The sequence below is a fragment of the Ailuropoda melanoleuca genome, chromosome 1 (genome assembly GCF_002007445.2).
Source record: "Ailuropoda melanoleuca isolate Jingjing chromosome 1, ASM200744v2, whole genome shotgun sequence".
Taxonomy (NCBI): domain Eukaryota; kingdom Metazoa; phylum Chordata; class Mammalia; order Carnivora; family Ursidae; genus Ailuropoda; species Ailuropoda melanoleuca.
In genome coordinates this window covers 38,598,061-38,614,381 of record NC_048218.1, presented here as the reverse complement: position 1 = coordinate 38,614,381, position 16,321 = coordinate 38,598,061, and positions in this window count along the sequence as shown.

Below are 16,321 nucleotides of genomic sequence, written 5' to 3'. Positions count from 1 at the left end.
CTGACAGCCATCATTATACTTTATGGCTCTACGAATCTGACCACTTTAGGTACCATGTATAAGTGGAGTTATACAGTGTTTGTATGATTATTTCACTTAATCCAATGTCTTCCACTTTTATCTATGTTGTAGCATATATTAGAATTTCCTCCTTTTTAAGGCTGAATAATATTCCTTTGCGTGTATATACCACATTTTGTTTATCCATCTGTCAGTGGACACATGGGTTGTGTCTATCTTTTTGCTATTGTGAATACAATACTATGAACATGAGTGTACAAATATTTGAGTCCCTGTTTTCAATTCTTTTGGACACATACCCAGAAGTGGAGCTATTGAGCCTTGTGGTAATTGTATTTAATTTTTTGAAGAACTCCGTACTGTTCACATTAGTTTTTTTATCTACCATACCCTAAAATGTCTTCTCCTTAGGGCAGATATATACATTTGAATATAAACAATGAGGGAAGATGTATTAGTTATCTATTGCTGTTTATCTATTTACACCTAAAGCTTAGCAACTCAAAACAATAAATATTTATTATTTTACCACTTCTGTAGGTCAGGAATCTGTACACAGCTTAGCTAGGTATGTTTGATTCAAGGTGTCCTACAGGCTACCGTCAAGGTATTGGCAGGGGCTACAGTCAACTAGAGGCTCAACTGGAGAACGATCCACTTCCAAGTTCAGTCTATTTGGGAAGTCTCAAAAGATACACTTCCAAGGTCACTCAGATGGCTGCTGGCATGTGCCAGGTCCTCACTGGCTATTGGACAGAATTATCAGTTCTTTGCCACATGGGCCTCTCCATAGTGCAACCTGCAACCTGGAAGATTGCTTTTGCCACAGTGAGGGCTCCTAGAGAGAAATAGAAAGAGAGCAGGAGAGAGTTTGAGTAAGACAGAAATCACTGTGGTTTTGATTTCTATTCACTGATGGCTAATGATGTTGAGCATTTTTTCATGTGTCTGTTAGCCATTTGTATGACTTCTGCCCATTTTTTGACTGGGTTATTAGTTTTTTGAGTGTTGAGTTTGAGAAGTTCTTTATAGATCTTAGATATCAGCCCTTTATCTGTAATGTCATTTGCAAGTAAAGTTCTTTATAGGTCTTAGATATCAGCCCTTTATCTGTAATGTCATTTCCAAGTATCTTCTCCCATTCCGTGGGCTGCCTCTTAGTTTTGTTGACTGTTTCCTTTGCTGTGCAGAAGCTTTTTATCTTGATGAAGTCCCAAAAGTTCATTTTTGCTTTTGTTTCCCTTGCCTTTGGAGATGTGTCTTGAAAGAAGTTACTGTGCCGATGTCAAAGAGGTTACTGCCAATGTTCTCCTCTAGGATTTTGATGGATTCCAGTCTCACGTTGAGGTCATTCATCTATTTTGAGTTAATCTTTGTGTATGGTGTAAGGGAATGGTCCAGTTTCATTCTTCTATATGTACCTGTCCAATTTTCCTAGCACCATTTATTGAAGAGACTGTCTGTTTTCCATTGGATATTTTTTCCTGATTCGTCAAAGATTAGTTGACCATAGAGTTGAGGGTCCATTTCTGGAGTCTCTATGCTGTTCCATTGGTCAATTTGTCTATTTTTGTGCCAATACCATGCTGTCTTGGTGATCACAACTTTGTAATATAGCTTGAAGTCAGGCAACGTGATGCCCCCAGCTTTGTTTTTCTTTTTCATCATTCCCTTGGCAATTTGGGGTCTTTTCTGGTTCCATACAAATTTTAGGGTTTTTTGTTCCAGCTCTTTGAAAAATGCCAATGGTATTTTAATAGGGATGGCACTGAAAGTGTATATTTCTCTGGGCAGGACAGACATTTTAACAGTGTTTATTCTTCCAAACCATGAGCATGGAATGTTTTTCGATCTTTCTGTGTCTTCCTCAATTTCTTTTATAAGTGTTCTGTAGTCTCTAGAGGATAGATCCTTTACTTCTTTAGTTAGGTTTATTCCTAGGTATCTTATGGGTTTTGTTGCTATTGCGAATGGAATCAATTCCCTAATTTCTTTTTCTAGTTACATTGTTAGCATATAGAAAAGCAACAGATTTCTGAGCATTAATTTTGTATCCTGCCACATTGCTGAACTGCCGTATGAGTTCTAGTAATTTGCGAGGATGTGGAGAAAGGGGAACCCTCTTACACTGTTGGTGAGAATGCAAGCTAGTATAGCCACTCTGGAAAACAGTATGGAGGTTCCTCAAGATGTTAAGAATAGAGCTACCCTACAAACTAGCAATTCCACTGCTAGTTATTTATCCCAAAGATACAGATGTAATGAAAAGAGGGGGCACATGCACCCCAATGTTCATAGCAGTAATGTCCACAATAGCCAAACTGTGGAAGGAGCTGAGATGCCCTTCAACGGACGAATGGATAAAGAAGATGTGGTACATATATACAATGGAATATTATTCAGTCATCAGAAACGATGAATACCCACCATTTGCATCAACATGGATGGAACTGGAGGGGATTATGCTAACTGAAGTAAGTCAAGCAGAGAAAGACAATTATCATATGGTTTCACTCATATGTGGAACATAAGCAACAGCACAGAGGACCAAAGGGGAAGGGAGGGAAATCCAAAAGAGGAGAAATCAGAGAGGGAGATGAACCATGAGAGACTATGGATCCCAGGAAACAATCTGAGGGTTTCAGAGGGGAAGAGGGTAGGGGCAGGGGGTAACAGGGTGATGGGTACTGAAGAGGGCACGTGCTGTGATGAGCAGTGGGTGTTATACTTAACTAATGAATCACTGAACACTACATCAAAAACCAATTATGTACTATACAGTGGCTAAGTGAACATAATAATAAAAAAAAAGACAGAAATCAGTCTTTTTGTAACCTAATCTCAGGAATGACATCCCATTACTTTTGCCATATTCTGTTCATTACAAGTGAATCATTAAGTCTAGCAAACACTCAAGGAAGGTAGTTATACAGTTTGTGAATACCAGCAGGCTGAGATCACTGGGGGCCATTTAAAGGCTGCTTACCACAGGGGTGTGTTTTGGTTAGTTTTCATTGCTATAACATGGAACACCTAGCATCTACAAGACATTCAGAATATTTGTTCAATGAATGAATATTAGTGGAAATGGAACATCTGCCTTTTCACATGTTTATAGGGTATTTGAAATCTGTGAAAATTTTATGATGATTTTAACAACTAAAATATATTTTTCCTTTTCCTATTTTATCATGCTACATTTAAAAAATCAGAATCAAATTTAGCATCTCTCTCAAAGGCATTAGGAAAATAATACCACTTACTGACTCCTTTTGTATATTTCCTGGTATTCTGGTAGAAACTTAGTCATTTTATGACATATGGAAATAGATAACATGGTTGAAGATAATGTAGTCTATTTTAAGAATTTAACATCGGTTACTGAAAGCCTTTTATGCTTCAAGTTAAGGAAAGCAAAGACTATTGCAATGAAGATATGCATGCTATTTATTCTTGGGATTTTTTTTTAATAGCATATTGATCTTTTAGAGACTTCTTGTTTAAATTACAACAGTAATAATAAGGAAAAAATACATCTTTATTAAGAGTGGACCAGCTGCTATACTGGGTACATCTAAGTTATATCTAAATGTGCCCTCATCTTTTAATATCTTTAAATAAAGTTAATTGGCTTTATTTCCTGGAGTAGGTAAGTTATACTCAGAATTTTAGGATTGTTGATAATTTTTAGGCTTTCTGAAATTATTAGACATGTTATACCATCTATAAACATAAAAGATAAACTCTTGGATTTATTCAAAAGGCATAGGCCAGTTTAAGGAAAAAGCTATAATATTTGACACCAGTACACTGGGCAATCCCAGAGAAAAAGTTATGCAATAAATACATTACCAAATCTTTCCCCAAAAAAAGGAGGAAGGAGGAGGAAGAGGAAGAGGAGGAGGAGGCAGATAGAGGAGGGGGGAGGAGGAGGGGGAGGAGGAGGAAGAAAGAAAGAAACAATAATATAACTCTTAGCCAAGATTACAAGCTAAATGGAGGGGGTTGTACTACAGGAAGAAAATGATAAGTAATTCTCACCTATTAGCCCACTCAGATAAATAGGAAGTGACTATTTAAGGAATGTGTTGTCAAGTATTTTGAGGCCACTCTTAGTAGGTTTAGCAAATGTATGCAGTTTTCAGTTAGTAGTGACTGCCAGTGGTGAGGGAGAAGAGAGAAGCAGCAAAATGCTTATGTATCACGCTGTTTGCTGTGATTACAATAAAATGGTGTCATGTACTTCTTTTACATTACATGGTGCCTAGCATAGTTAATAATGAAAATATTTTTGGATTTTTTTAATCTCAATATTGAGACCTCCTAAAGAGTTGTTTATTGCACCTAACTTACAATGAAATAAACTCAAGTTCTTCTATCTCTAGAAGTTTATGATTCTATAGTAGCCATCTAGACTGTTATTTTAAGTATGTAGGAATATTTCTTTAATTTTTAACAATAAAATGATATTATTGTATTTTATTTATTTTATAAGCACAAATTCTGACTTCGCTGCTCATGTTTTAAAATGATTTTATAAACATATAAATGTTGTTTAGCTTCTTAAAAATTCCTAACTCAAGGGGTGCCTGGGTGGCTCAGTTGCATCCTGCTCAGTGGGGAGTCTGCTGCTCCCTCTCCCTCTGCTGCTGCTCTCTCTCTCTCTCTCTCTTGCTCTCGCTCTCGCTTTCTGTCAAATAAATAAATAAAGTCTTTTAAAAAATTCCTAACTCACTAGGGCTTCTAAAAATTGATTAATTTCTTAAACCATAAACTCCTAAAAATTAGAATTCTAAGTATGTTAGCTATATTCCAAAATTACATTATCACTAAAATTTCTTTGGAACTTCCCAACTTTTTTATAAAAACACATAAAGTATACCTAGAAGACTTTAAATTCAAATTGTTCTGTTCATATCAAGTAAATTTTACCCCTGCTATCTCAGAGGGTTTATAACCAATATTTCAGTTGAAATGTTTCAATTACTGTTTTAAATTTGGGAGCATTAATTTAAAAGTTGAATTTTTCACTTATAAATGACTAAAGAGTAAAGGCTAAAAATAAAAATAGAATTTTGTTAGAAATTATATTATAAAAGGTATAGAAAAGAGTTATATAGCCAAGTAAAAAATCACACCCTTCATTGTTGCTTACACCTAAAAAGATAAGCAGGCTCTTAGAGCAATAAATAAACTTTGTCGTAACTCTAAGATCAAGAGCTTCTTAGAGTCTCAGGCAAGAATTTTTCACATTCAACAGATTTTTTCAATAACATTGCAATTTCTAATTATGTATTGAAAATTTACTTGATTACTATTGTTAAGAATAAGGTTTCCCAGTGAGTCTTCAAAAAAAAATTCAAGTTGGTAATGTCTCTCGCTTGTATACAGGATAGATGGTCATATTGCAATTTTAAACTAATGTTTTAAGCCTAATGAGCTGCAGAAACCCTGTTTTTGGTCACGATATGAATATCTAAGTTCTCTAGAATCTCGTAAGGCAGACCTGAGGTTCTTTATCTGATCCTTAAGATCCTTCATGACAGATCTTCCATGTAAGACTTTTCTTACTATCAATACTTGAAGAGAAAATGAGAAGTATAAATTAAGGTATTATTTTCTATTTATTAAAAGAACCAACTATTGAAGGATCATCTATTTGATGGAAAATGAATCGTGTTTTATTTTGTATCATTTTACAATAAAATCTTTCACTATAAAGCATAATGTGATTATAAACCTGGAAGGGGCATTTTATAGGGGTTCTTCACCTAAAGTCCATAAATGTCTGGGCTTCAGGGCTTCTGTGAAATGCGTGATATTATATGATATTTTATGTTGATAAATATGTTTCTCATTAGGGATCCAGAGAGAGAAAGACAACACTGAAGGATGACTCAAAGGTCTGTGGCCCGAGAAACAGGAAGAAAGGAGTATGTCATCAACTAGGAAAGGATGATTTTAAGTGATCTGGAAACTTCAAGTGGGACCAAGATTGTGAGGATCAAGTTTTCAGTTTAGTATGGGTTAACTCTGAGACGTCTATTAGGTAAATTAAGCCAACATGAACCAAATGGACACAGGATGGCAAGAAAACAAAACAAACAAGCAGAAAATGTTCTGGTAAGTGTTCAGGTAAGTAACAACGCTCTAAGGATATACTACAAAAATCCTAGGACACATTTCTCCTGAGGGGCCATATCCAGTTTTGTGTACAAATCTAATTTTCCTCCCACTCCTTTAAAGGCAAAGATACCAGTTTTGCCTTTGAGAAAGAAACCATTTTCTTTCCATATGTATTTTTTGTTGTTGTACCAGTGATATATAGCTATTAACTATGGTTATAAATATTCAAACTATTAATGGTTGTGTTACACATTATAAATAGCTTTATGAGCTCACCAAGCCCTGTAAGTGATATACTCTAGTTCCCCAAGGAACCGTGGATAAAGTCACTGTCGCGGAGTGGGACATAATATGCATTTACCAGTGACAAATGGGAGCCACGTCAGTAACAGATACAACATTGAATTTATTTTAGTCAGTAAAATTGGTAGCAAAGACAGGATATTATGTAAACTGACCTCATCTAACTGATAGTACACTAAGACTGAGAAAAAAAAGTTCAAATTCTTATGGAATTAACTTTACACCAGAGTAACAAAATACCAGATTTTTTCAAATCCTATAATAAATGTAAAGAATGTATCAGAGCATTGGTTACTCAAGAACCCTACATACTGCATTCTGAATTTTTCTACTCTTAACTATTTCTTTCTCGTTTTTCTGCCCTCATTTTTCCCTTCTCTTTTCTCTGGGGGCATTTCTCCTGCTTATACTTAGGATCACTACTACGCGGTAAAATTAATGAGTCATCTAGGTAGATAGCAACAGCAGAAGGTGCAGAAGGGCAGATGGGCCAACTTGACAAAGGTCCAGCTCCCAGGCACAAGCTGTGTGGCCTTTCTTGGACTGATTACTTAATTTCTATGAGTCTTGATTGTGTTACACATATCCATTACTCTGAGTCTTAGCTTTCTCATATGTAAAATAGAAATAAAACAGTTGTGAAAACCTATCAGTTGTTGTAAAATCAAATGAATAAATGTAGAGTTGCTGTGTGTAAAACACTATATTCATATAGTTACTGTAATAATCGAGATTTTCTAACAGAGATGATATGTATAAAAGGACCATAAGCCAGTTATATTATGTGACCCTCAATTATTGAGCTGGCTATATGTCAGGCTCTTCCCTGGGTGCCTTACCTGTAATCTTCACAGCAACCCTGAAAAGCATCACTTCTCCATTCTGTAAGGCACTGAAACTGGTATTCAGAGAAGGGATGTGCTCAAAGTCACACACATGGAAAGCAACAAAGCCAAACGTTGGCCCCAGGCCAACTCTGCCTAATTCCAAACCCTGTACCCATCCCCTTATCCACAAAGACAGTGGAGAGGTGACCAGGATGAGGGCCCTTGCCAGAGCAGTGCGCAGGTCTACAGTCCCATGCCCCATGCAAATCCAGGGAATGCGTTTAAGCTCAGTGTTCTCCTCCATAAAATTACACTAGCTGATCTTTAGGAATCCAGGAAAAACAATTTCCCAGAAGTGAAGATTCTCGGATCTGTATGTTTTTTAAAGTGTGGTTTGTTTTTGCAAAGTCAGCTACCTAATTAAATCTTTTCGCTGTTCTCAGATTATTCTCATGCAAGTACTGACGTCAACACAGAGAAGGAATTTCCTTAGGTCTACAACGGCAAGAGAAAGCTGTCTAGAATACATAAACTCTGTGTTTGCTCTTCCATTTTGTTCACTATCTGCCTTAAATCTTCACCCAAAAAAGTGAAATTACATGCTGCAACAAAGACTGCAACATATTTTCAGGTATTTATATTAATCTATTTCAGGTATTTTTTAAGAATAATTTATTAACTATTTTGAATAATAAGGAATTATTTTCAAGTTATAATTTGCTCATTTCTATATTAAATGTGGATAAATACACTTGATTTAACTCTTACTTCCTGCACAAAGAACATGAATGTCCTCTGGGATTAAGGGAATGAAAAAAAAATTATGTTTCTTACTTCCTTAATTATTCTGTATATCTCGGCTTAGAGTCAGTATAACTGGATAACATCAAGTCTCTTTCAGCCACTCTGAGACTACCACTATTAAACAGAAAAGTTGTCTTATAGTACCGAAAAGCCATATTACAAAATCCTTGCCAGTTTTTATTAATGCAAAGCCACTTATCAGATTTTACAAAGGAACAAAGATAAACTCATTAAAACTCCAGCCCTCAGATATCCTTAAAAAGAGATCAATAATATTTTTGGAAATGAAATATTATATTCAGAATTGAGGATGGCTAAGGAGACTCCAGCATAGATTATTTTATGAGTATTTTTAATACATAAAATTAAAACGGAAAGTTGAGGTGAGAAATTTTAATTCTTTAAAATTAAAAATGAAAAATAATGAATACAAATTAAAACTCTAAATAAATAAATCAGCATAATTCTCTGATCCCTGCTGCATCTTCATAATTTATAAAATTTCTGCCGATTTTGTGATAACAGTTCTAATTTCATAAGAACTCTCACATTAACTAAATTAGTATACTGCATTTGAAGTAACACATGAGATTCTGTACAATAAAACATTATATTGATTGACTGTGATACTTAACAGGGCTTAACACTTATTTAGCACTTTACATCCTCAAAGCACTTTACAAACATTAACTAATTAATCATCATGTCACTGTGATGTCAGGAAGGTGGTAGAATTCCCATTTCTGAGATGAAGGAATTAAATAAAGTGGCTTATGGCAATGAAAGACTTTAGAAAGTCTAAATATCAATACCTCAGGAAAGTTTCAACTAAATTACTAGAGCAGTGAATTGACTATATGCATATGATCTAAAGAAAGCTACTCAAGTTAATCTCATATTACAACCGAAGTCACTTTTGAACTATGGTGCTTAGAAGAACAGATAGCCGTTGCCAGCAATCTAGACTTCCCTACTAAATTTTACTAATCCCAAAGAGCTATTATCTAATTAATTCTGCCCAGTATCTTACAATTTAAAAATGTATTTTTTCAAAAATACTCCCAGTAAACTAAAAAAAAAAAAGAAAGTTCAGGATTTCCAATTTTTCATCACTAATCATGTTTGAGAAAAAACATTAACTACTAGAAATGGTTTTTTTTAATTGCTTAAAAACAACAATATTAACTAAGAAGTTTAGGTTATCCCCAAGTCAGAATGACTATTTTTAAAAATACTGATTTTCAAAAATACTATCTTGAAGAATGTTTTTCAGAAAGTGTCACTATTTTTACTTAAGATTTTTACTTGTCACATGATACAGTACTAGTGATTAAAATTCATGCTATGAGGCTCCAAAAGTATACAAACGTTTGGTTGAAGTACACCATAGGTACAGAAAGGAATACAAATCATACAGTCCAATGAATTTTTATAAAGTAAGCACGACTGGGTAACCACCGTAACTATCAAAGAACAAAATTCCAGATATCCCCCCCAAGCCTCCTACCCTAGTCACTGCCTTCCAAAAGTAATCTCTACAATGACTCCTACCACACCATCAATACTTTGCCTGCATTTGAACTTTACATAAACGTTAATTATGCACTATGTACTATTTCTTACTATTTTGTAACTGTTTTTTCCCAATATTTTTTGCAAGAATCATCCGTGTTATTACAGGAGGCAGTATTTATTCATTTTCATTGCCTTGTAGTATTACATGACTGTGTATATGCGTGTGCCTGTATGTCTATAACATACCACGACTGATTGATTCTACCGCTGAATTTTGTTCCAGTTTAGAACTATTACATAGTGCTACTATGAACATTTTTATATGTGTACTTTGGGGCAAGTATTTATAAATTTCTATTTAAATCTAGGAGCAGAATTTCTGGATTGCAGAAAATGCCAAACAATTTTTCAAAATTCTCGTTCCATTTCATATTCCTCCCAGTAGTATATGAGAATTCCCTGCTCCACAGTCTTTCCAAACTTTTAGAAATAAAACTTTATTAGAACACAGGCATACACATTAGTTTACTGTTGCCTACAGCTGATTATATGCTATGAATACAGAGTTAAATAGTTATGACAGAGATCATATGGCCCATTTCGTGGCTGCCATGACAAACTACCACAAACTGAATCACTTAAAACAGCAAAAATTTATTCTGTCATGGTTCTGGAAACCAGAAGTCTGAAATCAAAATGTTGACAGAGCTGTACTCCCTCTGGAGGCTCTAGGGGAGAATTTTTGGCATTCCTTAGCTTCCTTGGTTTGTGGCCACATTTCAAACTCTGTGTCCTTCTCTAGTATGTCTGTTCTCTTCTATGTGTCTTTTACAATACGTATTATATTTAGATTCACCTGGAAAATCCAGAGTGATCTAATTTTTAAGATCTTTAATTATATCTGAAAAACACCCTTTTCCATGTCAGGTCACATTCACCAAGTTTCAGAAATTTGATATGGATGGATATCTCTTGAGGGGGTATTTTTCAGTTACCACAGCCCATAATATTTACTATCTGGCCCTTTACAGCAGAACTTTATGAATCCCTGTATTAAAGCATATTTTTTATGTTTATGGGCCACTTGGATGGTCTCTTTTATGAAGGTCCTGTTCAAGTCTTTGCACATTTTTCTACACACAAACACACACACACAAATACAGCAAAATTTTCTCTTATTTTGCGGCCCAAGGCTTGCCTTTCTCATCTCTAATTTGTGTATTTTGATAAACAGAAGTTCTTTATTTTAATGTAGTCCAATTTACTGTCATTTATTTTATGGTTAGTATTTTTTATGTCTTCTTTTTTTAGTATTTTTTATGTCTTATTTAAGAAATATTTGTCTACCTGAGGTCAAGAAAGTATTATTTTTGTCTTGAAAATTTATTGTCTTACCTTTCATATTTAATTCTAAAATCAAAAATTATTTTTGTGTGATATTATTTAAGAATCATGATCAATTCTTCATATAGATACTCAATTGACCTAGCACCATTTATCTAATAGAACATCCTTTTCTTGTATCACTGGAATTAACTTCATCAAAATCAAGTGCCCATGTGGTAAGTGTTTATTATGGACACTATTCTCTGCATCATTTGTCTCTTTTTTTTATTTTTTTTTTTTAAAGATTTTATTTTATTTATTTGACAGAGATAGAGACAGCCAGCGAGAGAGGGTACACAAGCAGGGGGAGTGGGAGAGGAAGAAGCAGGCTCACAGCAGAGGAGCCTGATGTGGGGCTCGATCCTGCAACGCTGGGATCACGCCCTGAGCTGAAGGCAGACGCTTAACCGCTGTGCCACCCAGGCGCCCCTGTCTCTTTTTTTTAAAGATTTATTTATTTATTTCAGAGATAGAGAGCAGAGGGGGGTGGCACAGAGGGAGAGGGAGAGAGAGAATCTCAAGCAGACTCCCCACTGAGCACGGAGCCCTATGCGAGCGGCTCAATCTCATGACCCTAAAATCATGACCTGAGCCAAAATCAAGAGTCAGATGCTTAACTGACTGAGCCACCCAGGCACCCCTGTCTGTTTCTCTTTGTGCAATATCAGACTTTTTAAATTACTGTAGCTCTATAATGTATAATATATAACATATAATATATGATATATAATATAATCCTGTCAGTGCAAATCTCCCAGCTTTATTTTTATAATTCAAGATTTCTTTGGTAATTCTTGGCCCTTTGAATTTCCCACGCAACTTTTAGAATGAGTAGGTCAATTTACACACACACACAAACTTCTAGTTATTTCTTAAATTAAAATTGTGTTGAATGTATAGATCAGTTTAAGAACTGAAATTTTTATTATATAGAGTCTTTCAATTCATGAACATGATATATTCATTTTATGTTTATTTAAGTATTCTTTAATTTCTCTCAATATATTTGTAGTCTTTTGTATAAAGGTCTTGCACACTTCTTGTTAGATTTAGTCCCAGGAATTAGATTTATTCCCAGGAATTTTTTTTTTTGATGCTTTGAAAATGGTCTATTTATATTTCTTTTTCTAATTGTTGCCAGTATATAAAAATAAACTTTACTTTTGTATATTGACCTTGAAATCTGTCAACCTGCTAAAACAGATATGCTCCTGAAATCACCACACATTTTGGGGGGGAAAAATCTCTATATAAATACAGAGATATATACACATACATCAGTACACACACGCACACACACATGCATATATACCAGTCCCCATTTAGACAACTGCAATCCAAATCAAAACATTTCCAAAGGTAAATTAAGATTTGAGTGACTGCTTTCTTGTAAAGCCATTAAGTAGTCCTAGCTTCTGGGCTTTGAATGGACTGTTAACTCAGGGTATCAGCTGCATGAGCCCTAAGATAGGTATTTAACGATGAGTACCACTGCAAAATATATGCTGTCATCAACTCAGATGCAAGGTTTTTTCCAAATATCCTCTTTTGTAGGTTCATACTACTGGTCAGTTGGTTCCATATCCTAGCCAAATGCAGAACATGAAGATAAAAGCAGTATTAATAGAATTTGGTTATTTTATCATACAACTAGGGAAGCCATCTAGATTCAAACTTTATTCCAAATTTTGGGAGTTTCATAACTGATTTTTTTTTTCAGTCTTGTATATATTTGACACCTTGAGAAATCAGGAATTCAAGGCAGAGGAAATGCAGATGGAGTATATGCAAACATTTGAAAGGTGTTCTGGCTCATTAGTATTTAAGGAAATAAAAAATTATCATAAGATTGACAAAAATTAAGAATAATAATCAGGGATGATGAAGGTACAGCAAAATAGCCCCCTCTCACAAACTCTTTATGGAACTGAAAGAAGTCCAATATTTTTGAAAGTGATATAAACAAATAAGCAAACAAAAATAAAAAAAAGAAACACACTAGCACAGAAGCTTCTGTACTAGGATTCCCACTGAAGCACTGTAATGGGAAAAACAAAAAACAAACAAAAGCCTCTGATTATATATCAATAAGGAAATAGTTGAATAAATTATGCTACCTTATTTTTTGACAAGATTCCATTTTTGAAAAGGGTGTGAATTCTTATATAAATGTATGTGTGGGGTACTTTTTAATAAAACTAAGAAAAAAATTTTAAAACAGACACTAAAATTTTAACTATAGTTTCCTCTAGGGATTGGGATTTTAAGAACAGTGAGCAGAAGAGGCTATTCTCTTATTACTCTATTTAGTTTTAAGTCTTAGGATTATGGGCAATTTTTATTTGTTTTTTTATTAAATATTTTTTCAAAAAAAGAAAAACATTTTTAAGATGATCAGTGTTCTTCTAGTCTACACCATTATCTTTATAAGTTTGTTATTTGGTCAAAAAATTTCTAAATAATCATAATGGTTAATACTGCCTTTTATAAATGATAGAGGAAAAACATTCTGATGGTTAATCAAGAAAGTATAATTTGGAAATCTAGAAGCTAGCTGATACCTAGAAGCACCTAAAACTAAAATCTGCAGTAAGATGGGAAAACAGACCACCACTCTACTCATCTCACTATAGTATTTCCCACATAAACCATATTTCAAAGGCCCATTTTGGTTTTATTATGATATCTCACTTCCCACAGTAATAATTTTTAATTGAATTTTAGGAGTATATCAATATGATGATAAAGGGTGAGGACGCCATGGAGCAAACATACTCCAGAGGACTAACTGAAAGGCTGAGTATGTTGACATAGCCTATTTCTCTGAATATCATGTCTATGTCAGCCCTGAATTTTGCAAAATTGAGCTCTAAAAGTCCTGTCAAAGCCTTGTTAAAAATCATTCATTTAATAGTTACACTAAAATTTCTGTTCCTTTGATTTTCCAAAGATCAAACAGCTTTTTCAATACCAAGAAATTTGAGTGATTTTTCAAACTCAAGTATTTGCTTTAAATATAAATATTTTAAACACATATCTTGGGCATATTCCATATCCAGGGGAGGAGGAGAGGTAGGGAGGGAAGAAGGAAGGGAAGGAAAATAGATAAATTCACTGGAGCATAGCTCATCTGAAAATTTTCAGCTTCTTACTTTGCTTTCCCACATCTTCAGATACAAAACTGAGTTCCAAGATTGGAAAATTTTTTAATAAAAAAAAAATTATAGCTTTTCAAACCACTATTATGCTCTCTTTGCACCCCTATGTTCATTGCAGCAGTATCTACAATAGCCAAGATATAGAAACAACCCAAGTGTTCATCAATAGGGGAACGGATAAAGAAGACATGATATAGATATATAGAGAGATATATATGCAATGGAATATTAGCCATAAAAAAGGATGAAATCTTGCCATTTGCAACACTATGGATGGACTAGAGGGTATTATGCTAAGTGAAATGAGTTAGAGAAACACTAATACCATATGATTTCACTGATACATGAAATCTAAAATAAATAAATAAAAATAAACAAACAAAATGCAGAAACAGACCCATAAATACAGAGAAGAAACTGACAGTCGCCAGAGGGGAGGGCGGTAGGGGAATGGGAAAAATGGGTGAAGGAGGGTGGGAGATACTGGCTGCTAGTTGTGGAATGAATAAGTCATGGGGATAAAAAAAAGAAATACAGCATAAGGAAAAAAGTCAATGGTATTATAGTTCTATGGTGACGGACAGTAGCTACGTTTGTGGTAAGCATAGCATCATGTAGAGACTTGTCAAATCAAACTAATGTAACATTGTGTGTCAACTATACTTTAATTAAAATAATAATAACTAACTAAGGTATACGCTAAATTCTCCTCAATAGCTATTCTTTATTATTAGATTCTAAGAGAAATTTTGAAAAAATTCTTACAAACGTGTTGGGATGAACAGATTCCATAACTATAGAAAAATAAATCAACAGATATTTTGAAGAGGGAAAATGGAAAGATTTTTTTTTTTTTTGAAATGTCAGGAGGTTGTGTTTGTGTTAATGAGAAACATTATCTTACCAAAGAATCCTGGTAGTCTCATTTCCATTTATATAGGAAATTGATTAATATTTAACTAATTGGCACATGCAAATGGGGATTAACTGAATTCACTTTTCTTCACAACTCAACGACTGTAATTTAGATCCTTACTTAGATTTAAATCTTTTATTATTTTTGAAGGTAAATCATCTTCCTGTTGTTAGAAATAAAATATCAAAGCACCATACTAATTATAGCTAATTTGTGTCTCACAAATTAGCTAATTAACATTACTGAAAAGTAAATGTACAGTGAGCAAAGTTTAAACTCCTGAATTGGAGCCAAGCCTTTTATACAATATAGTAATGAGATATATGCTATTGAATGCCATTGGGTCAGATATACTTTGGAACTAATAACTATAGTTATTCAGTTTTACTTCAAAAGAATAGCTTATTCTGATGTTCAATGCAATTACATCTGTGAACTTTTTGCAATTAGCTCTCCTAGACAGATAAGAGACATGAGGAGGTGGGAAAACAGAAAGATGTGCATGGCTAGGAAACCAATTTCTTAAGTAAAAATCTCAAAAGGTTTACAGTATGCATGATTTGCTTGGGGGAAACACTATAAAATTTGTATTCATGGCTTTGGATTAGCTGACTAGTATATTTTGAAACCTAAGTTTCTGACAATAATAATTCCTTAGGTTTAGAGCAAAAAAATTGTTTAGCAGTTTATTTAGAGAGAAATAGCTAAAAACCTAATTATTTCTGAGAGGTCTAATCCCAATTCATTCAGATGCAAATTTAATATAAAGTAGGATAATCCTATAAAATCAAAGACATGTTTTGAGGAACAACCCTTAGTCAATAGTGATAAAGTCTTTATCTGAAGTATTGGGAACAGGACTTGCCCTTGGGTGTTTGCATATCAAATATTTATTGAGTAGCTACTATGTGTCAGGGACTGTACTACAATCTCAATACAGAAGAGTAAAAAAGAATAGCAGGACTACCATCTCAAAAAGAACATATGGGTACAGGAGACAGAACAAATATATAAACAGAAAAATAAGTTAATTGCATGCCATGACAAGTACCATAAACAAACAAACAACAACAAAATTGAGAGCTGGGATAGCACTGAAATCAAAAACTTGATAAATAAAAAGATCTGGTCATGAAAGAAATATTAAAAAAGGCCATTTCAGGCAGATGTTCCAAGATGCAGAAGAGCCTCATGTGACCAAGGAGCTGAAAGAAGATCATTATGCTTGGAGATAGTGAATAGTGAGTATGAGAGAGAATGTTAAA